We start from the raw sequence: 13,602 nt of genomic DNA on the forward strand, positions 1-13,602 counted from the left end.
TGAGAGAAGTTCATGGCTAATCTTGCAACAACTGCTAATCAATGCATATAAAAGTACAAACTAATGACAAACTAATGACCAACTGATTCTTCTGGCACATATTGTGAGAGGATCTCTTAGGAGGAACTGTCACTGATGCAAAGGGTAAGTTCTGAGTGCAGGAGGATCCCCTCTTGCCTTTATTTAACCCCCCTTCTCTTTTTGCCTCCAAGATCAAAGCCATTTCATTGTGCTTTTATTTAGGGATGTAATAGGAAGCATATCTGCACAGTTCTATCAGGACAGAATGTTTGGTTCAACTCACACTGTAATCCAAATGGATTAACACAGAGGAAGAAGAAAAGTCTATGCCAAACAGTGCTGGTGGGTAAAGTTTGTGTTTGGCTCACAACATGAAAAGATCCTAGCAAGCCAAACGTCTAGCTCTGAATGACACAACTCCACACATCATCACGCCGCTAGCTATAGTATAGCTCTATCATACAACATAGGTTGACTGATGGTCTAAAACAATGTACATGTTATTGTGATATAATTCTAAGATCTGAAGACGATGTGAAAAGGATGTCTTCAAGTGCTACATGGTTGACACGAGCATAAAGATGAATAAAAATAGAAACTCTATGGTTCTATTCAATGCTCTCAAACTGCAAAACAGGCATCAGGCCACCACACAAGCATACACACAAGATACAGTATAACATGTATTATGATGCCACCTCTAACATGCCTAGAAAGCAAGTCAAAACAAGAGCACATTTGCATTTGGCTTAATAAGACGGAGGTTTGGCCTGATGAAGACGTACATACCGATTCCATGGCTGTGGGAGGAGAATGTCAGTGCGCTAAAATCCAACTAGAAAACACCTGCTGCAGAATCCTGAAAAACAAGAAGAAAACAAAACCAAGCATTCATTACTGGGACAGCACAAGCAGTTTCACATTGCTAATGCTGGATATACTAGGATGTATGAAGATCATCATGTTTCTCCTCCCATGATTGGTTCTCCCACCTTTCTCCACAGAGAAAGGAGAAAAGCCTAAGGAGCTGATGTGTAGTGAAGCATTTGGTCCCCTTTGTTTTCCCTCCAAAACCTTGTCTTTAACTTTGCTTAGTGTCTAGTTTTGTCTTGTCCTGAGCTGCATGTATTGAGCCCACACCTTCCGTGCTAAATGAAGGAAGGTATAGAGGGATTATCAATGTGCCAATATTCAAAAGCTGAATTTTGATAATCCCCTACAGTCACAGTTTTCAGATTGAGACACATTAATTGAGTAAAGAAAATAAACTGTTAAATATTAAAATATATATATAGGCTACAGGTATGACAGCCATGGACTACTTTGTAAGCACTTTAACTAAAAGTATCTTACAGCCAAATCGCCATTCATTTGGAAAACCTTTAAGTTCCATAAAATGTCAACAATTGCACTGACTATGCTTCAGTTGTTTTAGTATTGAGTTGAATGCATTTTAATATGTGATTTAAATGCTACTTAGAACATATGTAATAGTAATTTATGGTGAAAAATGCAGCTCCACCTTAGCTTGAAACTAAAAATAAAGATTTTGAGTTTGAGAAACTAAACATCTGAATTTTATTGTGAACCATTTCATCAGTGCCATCACAGCAGAAGTAGTTTAAAATAGACACAAGCACGACTTTATAGCGTCAGTATAAATGGTATTGTATACCAAGTGGGAAAATATATTGGTCCTTCATTCATCCAAAACACATCACAGCACTGAGTGAGGCTTCACAGTTGACACTGCACTTCCTGGGTCAATTTTCAAGTATATCGGCCATTTGAGACAAATTAAAGGACATATAGAAAGTCAAAAAATTCTGATTGTGCAAGGTGATGCAGAACAACATTTATGCATATCACTACAATTTGTTGTGTGTACACCAATGAACTTTAAACATTCAAAATTCTAGGTATATGAAACGTTGTCACAACCATATAAACAATGTTAATCATTTGAAATAATACTTTGTATTAATAGTTTCATATTATAGACTGTTAACGGTGCACAAATAGGGTTAGGGTTGAACCAGGTTGTTCACAATAGATACAAAACTTTAAAATTTCCAGCCACAGCCCAGTGTCTGAGGCCAGCTAATGCTCCTAGCATGCCTGGCCGGCCCTTCCCCCAGTCCCGTCCCAACTACGAGGACAAGGATTTATCAGGATTTAGGAGGCGGAGCACGAGAGGGTATTTAACAGAGGTCCATTGTCAGGCTAAACTGGTAACATTCCAGTGATTATTGGACCACCCCACCACCTCCCCAGTCTGAACCCACATTTGTCCCATTTGGTTTTAAAGCTTCACGAGGGGATTGAAAACCAGCAGTTGTTAGCAACTAGCTGTCATGGCTAAAACCACCAAGAAAAAAAAAAAAACAATTTAGACAAATCCCTGGGAATGTTACCCAGCAATCTACATTAACGTAGAAGCGTTCAACATTTGTTAAGAGTTATCCAATATCTCTGCTACGTGATATACTATTGTGTTGAACCTGTATAGAGGGTTTAACAGGGAAGAGCACTAAAGCTGACAGTATAGACAGGGTGACAGGTGGAAACACAGGATAGGATTAAGGCCAGACCTCACTGCAAAGGCCTAAGTATTAGGAAGCATGAATGTTAGATTTGTATTAGCGCTTGTTCTGAAGAGGAGTTTAAGGGGCTTTCCCAGCAGGAATCACAGCACTGACAGAATGTAATATCCCAGCCAGGACACAGGACACTACCCTCCCAAAAGATCACCAATATACATTTCCACAGTTTCAACTGAGAATTGTACACCATGTAAAATGTGCCTAAACCAAATACCTTATACTTATAGTATACCATTAATTAGTGAAAAAAACAAAACAAAACGGTAAGGCAAGACTTAGAACTGTCAAAATATTTCAGAGGAACTGAGCTGCTCAGAGTATGAAAACAGATCACATACTAGTCTATTTCAGGGATAATTTCAGCTGTAAACTGAATATTTAGTTGCAGATGCTTCTTATGGCTCAATTAAATAAAAGGCACATCAGGAACTGGTTGCACCAGTCCCAGCTAAGGCTGGATGAAACTTGGCGTGGGCATCAAAGAAAATCTTGAATCTGAACTTGTACCTAAACTACTCTTCAACCAATCGAGTGGATGTGGGTAGCAAAACAAAATATTTTCGTCTACCCATCCTGATGACTGATGGCTTTTTACTCTGCCTTTGACTCTATTGACAACAACTTACGCAACAGTTGTGTTACACAAAGGTTGTTGATCAACAACCTTTGTATGAATGTGTAAGAATGTGGTTCTTTATGAAATGGTAGATAACACTGTCAAAAATGTTGCAGTCGTACATATTGACTGAAAATGACTCACAGTGCATGTTACATTTGTTTCCACCAGCATTCATAGTTAAACTTCAGACAATATATTTACAGAACTGAAGTGAAAGTAGCACACTAGGTGGCAATGACAGGGTCTACAGTATAGTAACAGTTGCTTTTCTAATTGCTAATTAACTTAGCTAAGCTACTTTCTTCAGGACGGAATGAGAAAACAATAACACCACATATACAAGCAGTTTAATGCTGAGGGGACAGATGAACAGCCGTATTTAGAAAATATAATTTATGTATACAATGTAATACTTGAGCACAGGATGATTATAATTGAGCAGATAAAAGCATCAGAGGTTAAAGGTCAAACTAGGTCTAAAACAATTAATCGATTGAGTGAGAAGCCCTCCTCCATACTGTGGAGGTGCAGCTTAACATTCAGCAGTCATACATTACTACAAATTTCTAGATCTGCATCACCATGGCAACATGTCTGCATATTAAATTCACCTGCAAGTTTGCTGGAAACGTCCTTGTTACCAAAAAGGGTGCTTCAGCTTATCACTGTATTCAAGGTTTTTACCATACAGTGTATTCATGAGGAACAGAACAGTTTGTCAGGGACAGAGAAGGAAGTGAGTGCGAGTATAACGAACAAGCCACAAGCCGAGAGAGCAGATGAAACCAACACTGGTTTTAACAGTGAAGTTCAACAAGAATCATTGGCTGCTATTGATGCCAACAGACTATGGCTGCAGGTGAGTATAAAACTCATCACTTGAGCTCAGGCAAACATTTAGTTGAACCAAACCAGGGGCTCTTGCTTGTTGATATTGCTTATTTAAAACAGTGGAAAATGCTAAACTTGGCACCAGCATGTCTTACCAAAACAAACGCAGTCTTGACTGCTCAAACACATCAGTAAATCACACCATGAAAACAGATATGAAACAATATGTATGCATCAACTACTTATTAATCCAGGAAGGACAAGAAGGACTTTCTGTGGAACTTAAAACTAGAGCTGAAACAACAGCTCGTTGTGTCTACTGCTGTATTCGAATGGAAATCTAACTCAGAACTGCAGCAAGAGAAGTCATGAACCGGACATCTAGTGACCTTGGTAAACAACACCATTTGAAAGCAGCACATTCGTATCCAGAGTATAGCTTTTCCAATGGGTCATCAAATGCAACAGCTGGACCAGTTACCAAAACAAAGGCCCAATAATATCACACAGTGGAGCAGTGTGCCCCCACTCTCTGCTCAAGACATCCAGTCCAATTCTTTTCAATACTGTTTATCAATCCGGGGATTTAACAGTACTCTTTTTGGTTCTTTATAGGATAATAAAAAAAAATATAATGTTAATAAAATGAAATATTTTTTTACATGTTAAAACAACCATGTTTTGGACAACACACCATCACCGACAGGGACTCTTGTGCTAAAAGAAAACCAAACTGCAATAAATTCAATAAATGTATGTAGTTGAAGGAGCTCTATGCTCAGACTCAATCAATACATTAATTAATGACATATTTATCGGTTTCTTGAAAACAGTTGAATGTTGAAACCATTTCAGACAGTATTCATAACAAGATAACTCATCATTTAACTGACTAAAAGCTAATAACTTATGGTGACATAATTTAAGTGACTGCAGGCTAAATGTTTGTGTTGTCGACAGGAAAACCACGGCATGAAAGCTATGTTATGTGTGTGTAGCAAAGCACAGGACATCTCCACATGCATCATAAGGACGTAGACCTAAATACAAAAACAACTCTGTTAACACAAGCAACTCTTCTGTCCTCATTTGGAGCGAAAGCTAAATCGATAATTAACGCTAAAGACGAGTCTCTGGATTTAAACATTTAATTAACGTACTGGAACCATGCTACGAAATGCCAAGCAGGTCGGATTTTACTACAAAGGTGTTGTATTTGATGTCTGATAATGTAAAGGAAAAAGTTATTGGAGGTCTAAACAGTGCATATTTAGTGACCTTAACAACAGATTGCTGGACCTTCAGAGCAACACAGTTACTTATCTTGTTTTTACAGTTAGTTTCCTAACGACTGGTTAATGTTACATTCATATTGTTAATGAATAATTTACATTCATATGGTTAATACATGATTTCAATTTGACAATAAGGCCATTAGTGTGGTACATAGTTGTTGCTGTTTGGCCATCATCATAAAGATGCTGCAAAAAGTGTCAACACCTGCCTGAATAGGATACCAGGTTTACACTCAACTGTTCATTGTATTTACAATAACAGTTTATTTGTGCAATGACTTGAGCATATTCCTTTTCACAAAAACAACTCGATGGCAAAGAAAACAACAGAGAAAGCTTGGCTTACAGTGGTTCAATTAAAAATTGGATGCGGTCAATTTTCTTTCTTCATTACACCATGTGCTCAGTTTTATACTGACAATTTTAAGCCAAAATGCTGTTTCTTTTAGTGCTAACTGTTGCAATAATTGCTCAACGGTGGCGTTTATGGCATTAAACTTAAATGGTGAGGTACCAACAATGAGAAGAGTTAAATACTGAAGAAACAGTTAGTCAACACAGCCAAACCTGCAGACCACTAACAACCACTAACCTCCTTATTAGCGAAAACTATTGAATGAAGACCGTTGGCTCCTTGTACATGACCACTGCTGACATGATATTTGTTTGTATGCCTTTTAAGGACCTTCTCTGGTATAAACATTGACTTTATTAGGAACCAATCCTGGTTTTGTAGAGGCAGAGCCTCATTTCTGAGTTAATGGTAGAGGTTTGCAGTAAGATGCGGTAGAGATGTGGTTTTGGTTAGGCAGCCAAAATGAATGGAAGTCAATGCCAAGTCCTAACAAGAATAGCTGTCCAAATCTGAGTTCAGTTTGGCACCTCATAACAAGATGAACGTCATTTTTTACTGAAAGCTTATAGAAATAGAGGGAGAATTACTGCTGCTTCAAAATGTGAAATCTTGACCATATAACAAACCTATCAGTGTGCCTCCTGGGGCTACAGAACACCTCTTCAGCCAGTCCAATGTCTGTCTGTTTTATCAGCAAACAGATCACAGGCAGCTGAAAGGCGAGCCGCAACAACACACTAACGACTGTCTTATTTCATAAAGGGTGTTACAGGCATCGCTTACGTCATGCAGGGACAACTACATCATTCACACTCACACTGCAGTGTTTGTGGCACAGTAAATGATCTTGAACAAAATTTACAGGCTTGGTGAATTCTGGGGAGTTCATATATAGGACACGGTATGCACAGCACATTAGAAATGTTGGCACGGACAAAACTAACATGTAGTGTTGATAGGTGTGAGAAAAGGAAAAATTATGTCTGGTGACAGACCTATGAAATATTACATTAGCCTCAAGTTATGCTTTTGGCTGTCCTATCAATGGAAAGAAGACAAAAAAAAGTCAAGTGCACGTGAAATGATTTTAAGGTTGGGTTCAGACTGACTTAACCCTTTAAGAAACACTGCCAACACACCCAGATAATGTGTTTGGGAGTCAAGCTACTGCTGCATGTATACTGTCAGTTGTACCAGAGTCGGATATAAGTTGGTTTGTGTGCGCTGCTCATGCACCTCATTTTCAACTCCATTTTTGGGACATAGCGGACCACTTTTATGCTCTGTCAGCTCGAAGAATAGACTCCTAATAGCGCTCAGGCTAACAATTGGCCGCAAGCAACCTGGAAACTACCTAATACTAAGAAACAAGTTGAAAGGGGGCGTAGTAGAGGCAGATACATTTAATTCAAAAACAATCCTAGCACATTACCAGTCAACGAGGAATATGCAGCGCAGTTCTAGAAGAGGGCAGAGACCAACAACGACTGGTGAGCTTTTATCACAGCGCAAACAGATGTCAGTTTTAGAGATAAGCCCTAAACAGGTCATTGTCAAATGTTCTTTTACTTACTCTCTAAGAGTAATTTTGCATCAGATGCACATCCATATTTGCTTAAGCAGTTCAAAAAGAGATCCTGTATTAATGCTGGAGTCAGTGAAGTTTCACATAACACAATGACGTCGGTGTTGTGTCCTGTCATGCTAGCTCTAACTTTTACACGGACATCAATCATCCTCTGCTGAAAAAGCATAACAATAATTATGCAACACAGTTCGCATTAAACACAGACAATACCCTGCCTACAATATCTGGAGCTCGGCTGTGACTCATCAATGATGTCGATGATAAACCCCTATATTAAGTTGTAGCCCTAAACCAGACGAACAATAGGAAGCAACAGCAGCTTAATATAGCAGCCTGGATTTGGCCTGCAGTATGTCGGAGCATCAGGTATCAGGGCTTATTGTAATATCTTCACTAATTAGATTCAGTCCCCTGCTCTTCCATGCACAAATACTGGAGGGAAAACCTGACACTGAAGAGTATGGGGAGACAGCTGGGGGGAGGAGGAGGAGGCGGTGGGCCAGGGGGAGGAGAGACAAAAAGATGCACACCACAACATCTCCTCTTCAAAAGCATCTACATTATTGATAAAGCTTGGCTTATACAGGGAGGGACCGCAGCACGCTGGTCCTTCACATCCTCAGCATACGCAACCAGCACAGATATCCACCTTAGTTCTATTCAAATCAGTTTAACCAAACACACCAGTGTGAGATAAAGCATCTGCATAGAAGATGCGATGAGAGGTAATAAAAAAGCAAATGCAGAGAGAGGAGGTGAGAGGAGGGGCAAGATGAAACTAACAGGTAGTAAATAATAAAGAAGGCTGGTAAGAGTAGATACCAAGTGAACAATATAACAGTTAAATAAAAGCCTGATACTGAATTAAAGAGACATGTGTGGAGGAATAAGGGCAGCAATGAGAGGGTGGTAACAGCAGCACTGCTCGTGACATAGTTTGCAACAGCCCTTGTTTGTTCAGCACAGCCATGCCACAGCAAGCTCAGCTCACTCTCTCACTTGCTCAGTCCCCCCTTGCTACGAATCTTCTGCTGTTGTCAAGGTAACAAGCTCTCTGGACTGGGAAAAACCTTTGAATTCAAAAGATGTCTTTTTTTCCAAATGCTGGCCTCCACCTGAAACCTGCATGTGTTCCCAGTACACAGCCTGCGCAGTTTAATGTATATTCAGCTTGGCTTTACAACAAAGGAGAGCACTTTTCAATTTTCAAATGAATTCAGATTCAAATTACCATAATGTAACTCCATACTGTAAAAGACTGTGGTTATTTTGGCTGATGTAGCTGGAATAGAAATGTAGAACAATAACAATGCAGTGCTTGTTCAGACATTCATAATAATGTTGTTCAGAACTGCTAAATACAAATATAATTGAGTAAATATATACTAGGCCTCATCAACAACAAGATTTAAACTAATTAAACAATTGCCAACAAAGTATAATCCTTTCTGATCAGGACAAACATCCCTGGAATTGTATGCACTAACTCAACAAAATGAATTAACTTAAATACAGGAATGTTTCTTGTAATGTATTGTAATTGAAAGACATAAACAGCCTAAAGATGAGGGAAAAAAAGGCAAGTGGTCGATGACAAAATATTTTTAAGAAAATTGAGAAAAAGTTCTTGAGCAGAACTCCAGCGAAGAATAATGTACGATAAAGGTTAAGAACACAATCTTGTGTACAACAAAATTATACTTGGTAAGTCCATCAGGCTCACGCTAAGATTAAGGAGCTGCTGCATCTATGTGTGCCGCCATTTTCCAGTGTAGATATAGGCACTAGAAAAAAGAAACACTGACAGCCAGGTGCACCCTGCCATACTTACACACGCACAAGTAGTTAAGCTTTTTTTAATCCTAATTCAACCCTTTTAACACACTGATGGTACAAAGTCTGAACCCTTACTTACTTCATTTTGACTCGCTATTCTGCGTTGGACTGTTTGACACTGCAGAAACACTCAGGTTTGTACAGTGATGTTACAAATGTTGTGTTCACAAACTATATTTGACAAACACTGGCAGAAGCGCGCAATCCAAACAACAGCCAAGTTTAATTTAGGCCAGACAGCACGCTTATTAACCACCTACTGCTATTGTTGGATAGCATCCTTTCAATGAGATGTTTCCTGCCTTTTTAAACTTATATGATGATATTCTTTATAAACAAGTACAACCTGGATGACATAGACTTATACATGAGCAGGGACCAAAGTCACTGCATAGACAAATCATATGAAGGCAGAGTGGGTTGAGCAAGGAGTGGCTTTGGATGTTTTATGTAACCAATGTTAATGAGTGAACCATCTCTGATGTTAGGATGAACCATGTGTTTCCTGTTCCACTAATTACAACTCTAACAAATGACAAGAATAAGCACTCTTAGAAAACAAACCTCAATCAATTAACTTAACAATTGTGTGTATCACCACCAAAAATTAATCTTTTTTTTACTCTCATGCCACTCACAGACAAATAAATGGGGAGAAAACATATCCACCGTGGCAGAGGTAAAAATGCAATTTATTACCTATTAGGCAAACAAAACCAATCAGAGACATTGCCTGAGCCATCAAGTCACTACAGCATCCAGGAAACGTTGACTAATTACTAAAATACTGCCAGTGTCTCTAAATGCATCCTCTCCTGAAACAATTCATGGGTGCTTTTTTGGCATGTTTTTTAGTCATATTCCAACTGGTTGCAGCCACTTAGCTTAACACTGGCATTGTTGCTGTTGCGTTTCCTCCTTGCCACCATCTATTTTGCTACATTTAACATTGCCATAGCGTCGTGTGGAACTCTTTCGTGAAGTCATTTGGCAGTGGGTTAACGTAATGGATATTCATTTATATTTTCCATCAAAAATCATGAAAACATATATTAAGATAAGGATTGGGATGTGTTAGTGTGGCCTCTGGTGCTTATTTCCCGAATATTAGCCAAACAGCCAAGACAAAAACTAGCATGTGCAATTCATTTAGCCTACTGACTGACACTGTGATTTGACTTTCGTTGAAGAACGCTTGCTCTGCCATTCAGCCTCACACACACACGACCTGAGCATTTCCACAGCTCTGCCATTTGTCATTTTCTGTTGCCATGGTTGCAGTGAAAGACAGAGCTCTATGAATATTGGAAATGGAGGAGTAGCAGCACATGGTACATTATCGACATAAACACCCGCACATGCTCCAACACCACAGAACTAGTCAACACTGTTGGTTCTGAAAGCCTGTGGCCATCCGTACGCCCACACATTTCTCTGCCAGTTAAAAAGTAGACATTTAATAAATATCTCCCACTGACACACATTGTGACCACACAGACTAAATGCTGTATCTGAATATGAAGCTTTATATCCAATTCCACATAGTCACATGCAAGTAAAACCCTAGATTCTCAATGAGTGATGAGTTAAAATATCACACAGCATGAATTCATTGTGACAGCCTGATATAGGGAGATGTGGACAGTTCATGTTTACCTCACGTAACTGACATGCAGGCACGTGGGCTAGCAAATAATTGTGGGGGGGAATGCCCTAGTACAACAAACCCAGTATGTTGCATGTGCTTACTGTGCAAACACATCGTACATGTTGCCACGATTATCTTGACAAAGAGCTATTTCAGACCTCCCTTGCATTTCACTGGCCTTGAAAGGCAAAGACTAGCCTCTCGTTTTTGACAGGCCTGAGCCACATGCACTCCAGAGTTTCTCTGTGACATTTCTCATTTCATCCTCATTGGAAAGCTATCTAAAACCTGAGGGGGCATGGCTTTTCACATGCATATGGAGTCACTGAGGAAAAACCAGCCAACTAGGAGGGTCATATTTTCTACTGTCACAATTCCATCATACAATATATGTAGTTGACCATGTACTGTACTGCAGGAAATTCATTTTATTTTCATTCATCAAATGCTTTATCTTCTTGAGGTTTGCAGGGAGAGCTGGAGCCAATGCCAGCTGACATAGGTGGGTTACACCCTGGACAGGTCGCCGGTCCATCACAGGGCCAACATACAGAAACAATCATTCACTCTCACACTCACACCTGAGGGTCACTGGCAGAGCTGGAGCTGACATCGGGCAGGAGGATCCATTACATATCGTTTTGCTTTTGAAACATGCTTTGGATCTGGAATTACAACTAATATTTGTCTGCACAGCAAAAGTAGAGTCAGTTATTTGATGACGTCTCACTGAAACTTAACATTCCCAACATCAAAATACTGTTTATGTAAAAGGAAAAATACAGAACACTCCATCAGTATCTGTGCCTCCTCGTGTTAACCATCCTCTTCCCTCTGTTGCTGGTAGATGGTCTGCCTGTATTTTCTCACAAACAAAAATTAGCCGTACACTTGTCTCAAATGTGGGTCTGTTGTCTTCTGCAGTAGAGTTAAATACAAGCCCTGGTCACTGTTTGAAGAATTACAGTAGCCAGCTGGACTTCAACAAGTAGTGGTCCGTTTGGCAGACAGCTGGCGCTTATAGAAAGCACTGGGTGGGCGTGCATGAATTAAAGCAGTGTGAAAAATTCTGCACAGCACACAGTGGGAACATGACTACAGCAGTGAGCGGTGATGCGTGTATGTGGCAAGACAACACAGACCCTTAAAATAAGTTGCCCCTGCATGTAAACATTCCAAGTAAGAAAACTATGTGAGGTCATCACTGGAGCTACTATAATTTCCACGAACATACACACACCCACACAACGTGAGCGTAGTGCATGTTATTTTTTTCTCACACTCCTGGGAGGGGACAAACAAATCACATGAGGGCTTGCTGCAGAGAGCTTTAATCCCTTACATGAGAGAAGCAAGTGACAACTCCACTCCCTTATGTGGAGGCATGACTGCAGCTACAGTATATTCACACTAGGGCAGAGACATACAGGAATTCGATTGATGGCTAATACTGCTGCCAGAGTAGCAGTCACAACATTATGACACAGGATGGCATATTAGAAGATGAGTGTTTGAGGTGTAACAAATTATCTGTTTACCCCAACCTGATCCATTAGTCAATCAAGTAATTAAACTGAAAACAATAAAGAGCCTTTTTCCACTCCCCGCTTCAGCTCTACCCTGACATTTGTACAGAAAAACATTGCCGTTGAATGATAATCAGCCTCTTGTTGCCTTACACAAACAATAGAAGGAGCTCACTCAAGGCCCTGGTATACTTCCGCGTGTACTGTGCGAATGGCGCGAAGTGCGTCACCAACGCACACGCTGCACGTGCAGCCCAGATTTTGGAACAACGCACAAAGACCGCATTCAGTGTGCGTGGACAGCGCATGCGCCAACTTAACTTCCACCCCACTGTGGAGTGTAAGAAGTAGTCACCAAGGAAAAGTCATCCAAGAACTAGCCATCACTCCGCCTGACGGACCTTTCATTTGCGAACCAGACGTGTCCCAGGGAGCTTTAGCATTGTTGCAACCCGATGCTGAAGTTGGATACTACAGGACCTAGACAGGGTCTGCGATATGCGACGTCCAATATGCACGGAAGTATACCAGGGCCTTCACTTCTATACAGTCAGGTTACAGTCTCACTTGAATTAGCAGTAATATTGTAAGGCATCTAAATAGGCAATAGCAGAAACACTGCATTAATACTAAAAATATGCATCTTTATATGTGGACTGCATGGCATACATGTCACATAAATGCTCATGTATTATACTAAATAAGGAGAAATGTGAAGGCTGTTAGGAGTGTGTGTGCATAATTTACTATGATTTTTGTCAAAGAAGGAAACAAGGCAAACAATTACGTCCAACGCCCTTTGCTTCCTGCGAGCAGTGCTTCCTGAGGAACCAGGGCTACTGCATAGATGTGGAAATGGGGGAGGAGACCGTCACAGATGGGAAAGGGAAGGTGAGAATGCAATATACAGAATAGTGCTGAAGATGAGAAAGAAGATTTGGCAGAGACCCACGTGACCCCACATATTCACAGAGGACATAAACCAACCAACAACCACCAAAACTGGCTTTTGCATTTATTATGAGATCAAATGACTATGCAGTAATCACGGGAATTTATCTTCTTCCAGCACCGATCACTATCGAGAGAAACACGACACCAGTGTGGACCTGCACAATGGTATGATGTGCAGTCTTTCTCCAATGGTGGATAACGACCCCAAAAATGGGTTGTTGGCCAAATAAAGTGGGTTGTAGCAAAACAAAATGGGCCAATGCCCTTTATACTGATAAAGTATGATGTTACATTCAACAGATCTTCATTTCTCTCCAACAGACAGC

At 40.1% G+C, this 13,602-nt stretch overlaps 1 protein-coding gene across 2 annotated transcripts in view; it reads right to left on the minus strand.

Moving 5' to 3' along the window:
• ankrd11 (ankyrin repeat domain 11) overlaps positions 1–13,602 on the minus strand; it is a 97,086-nt gene that overhangs the window by 69,730 nt on the left and 13,754 nt on the right. For both annotated transcript variants that reach the window (XM_058630195.1, XM_058630194.1), the window contains exon 2: positions 811–880. The gene's annotated coding sequence lies outside the window, so the exon portion shown is untranslated. The remainder of the gene's footprint in view (positions 1–810; positions 881–13,602) is intronic.

Source organism: Solea solea, chromosome 5 (assembly GCF_958295425.1).
Source record: "Solea solea chromosome 5, fSolSol10.1, whole genome shotgun sequence".
Classification (NCBI taxonomy): Eukaryota; Metazoa; Chordata; class Actinopteri; order Pleuronectiformes; family Soleidae; genus Solea; species Solea solea.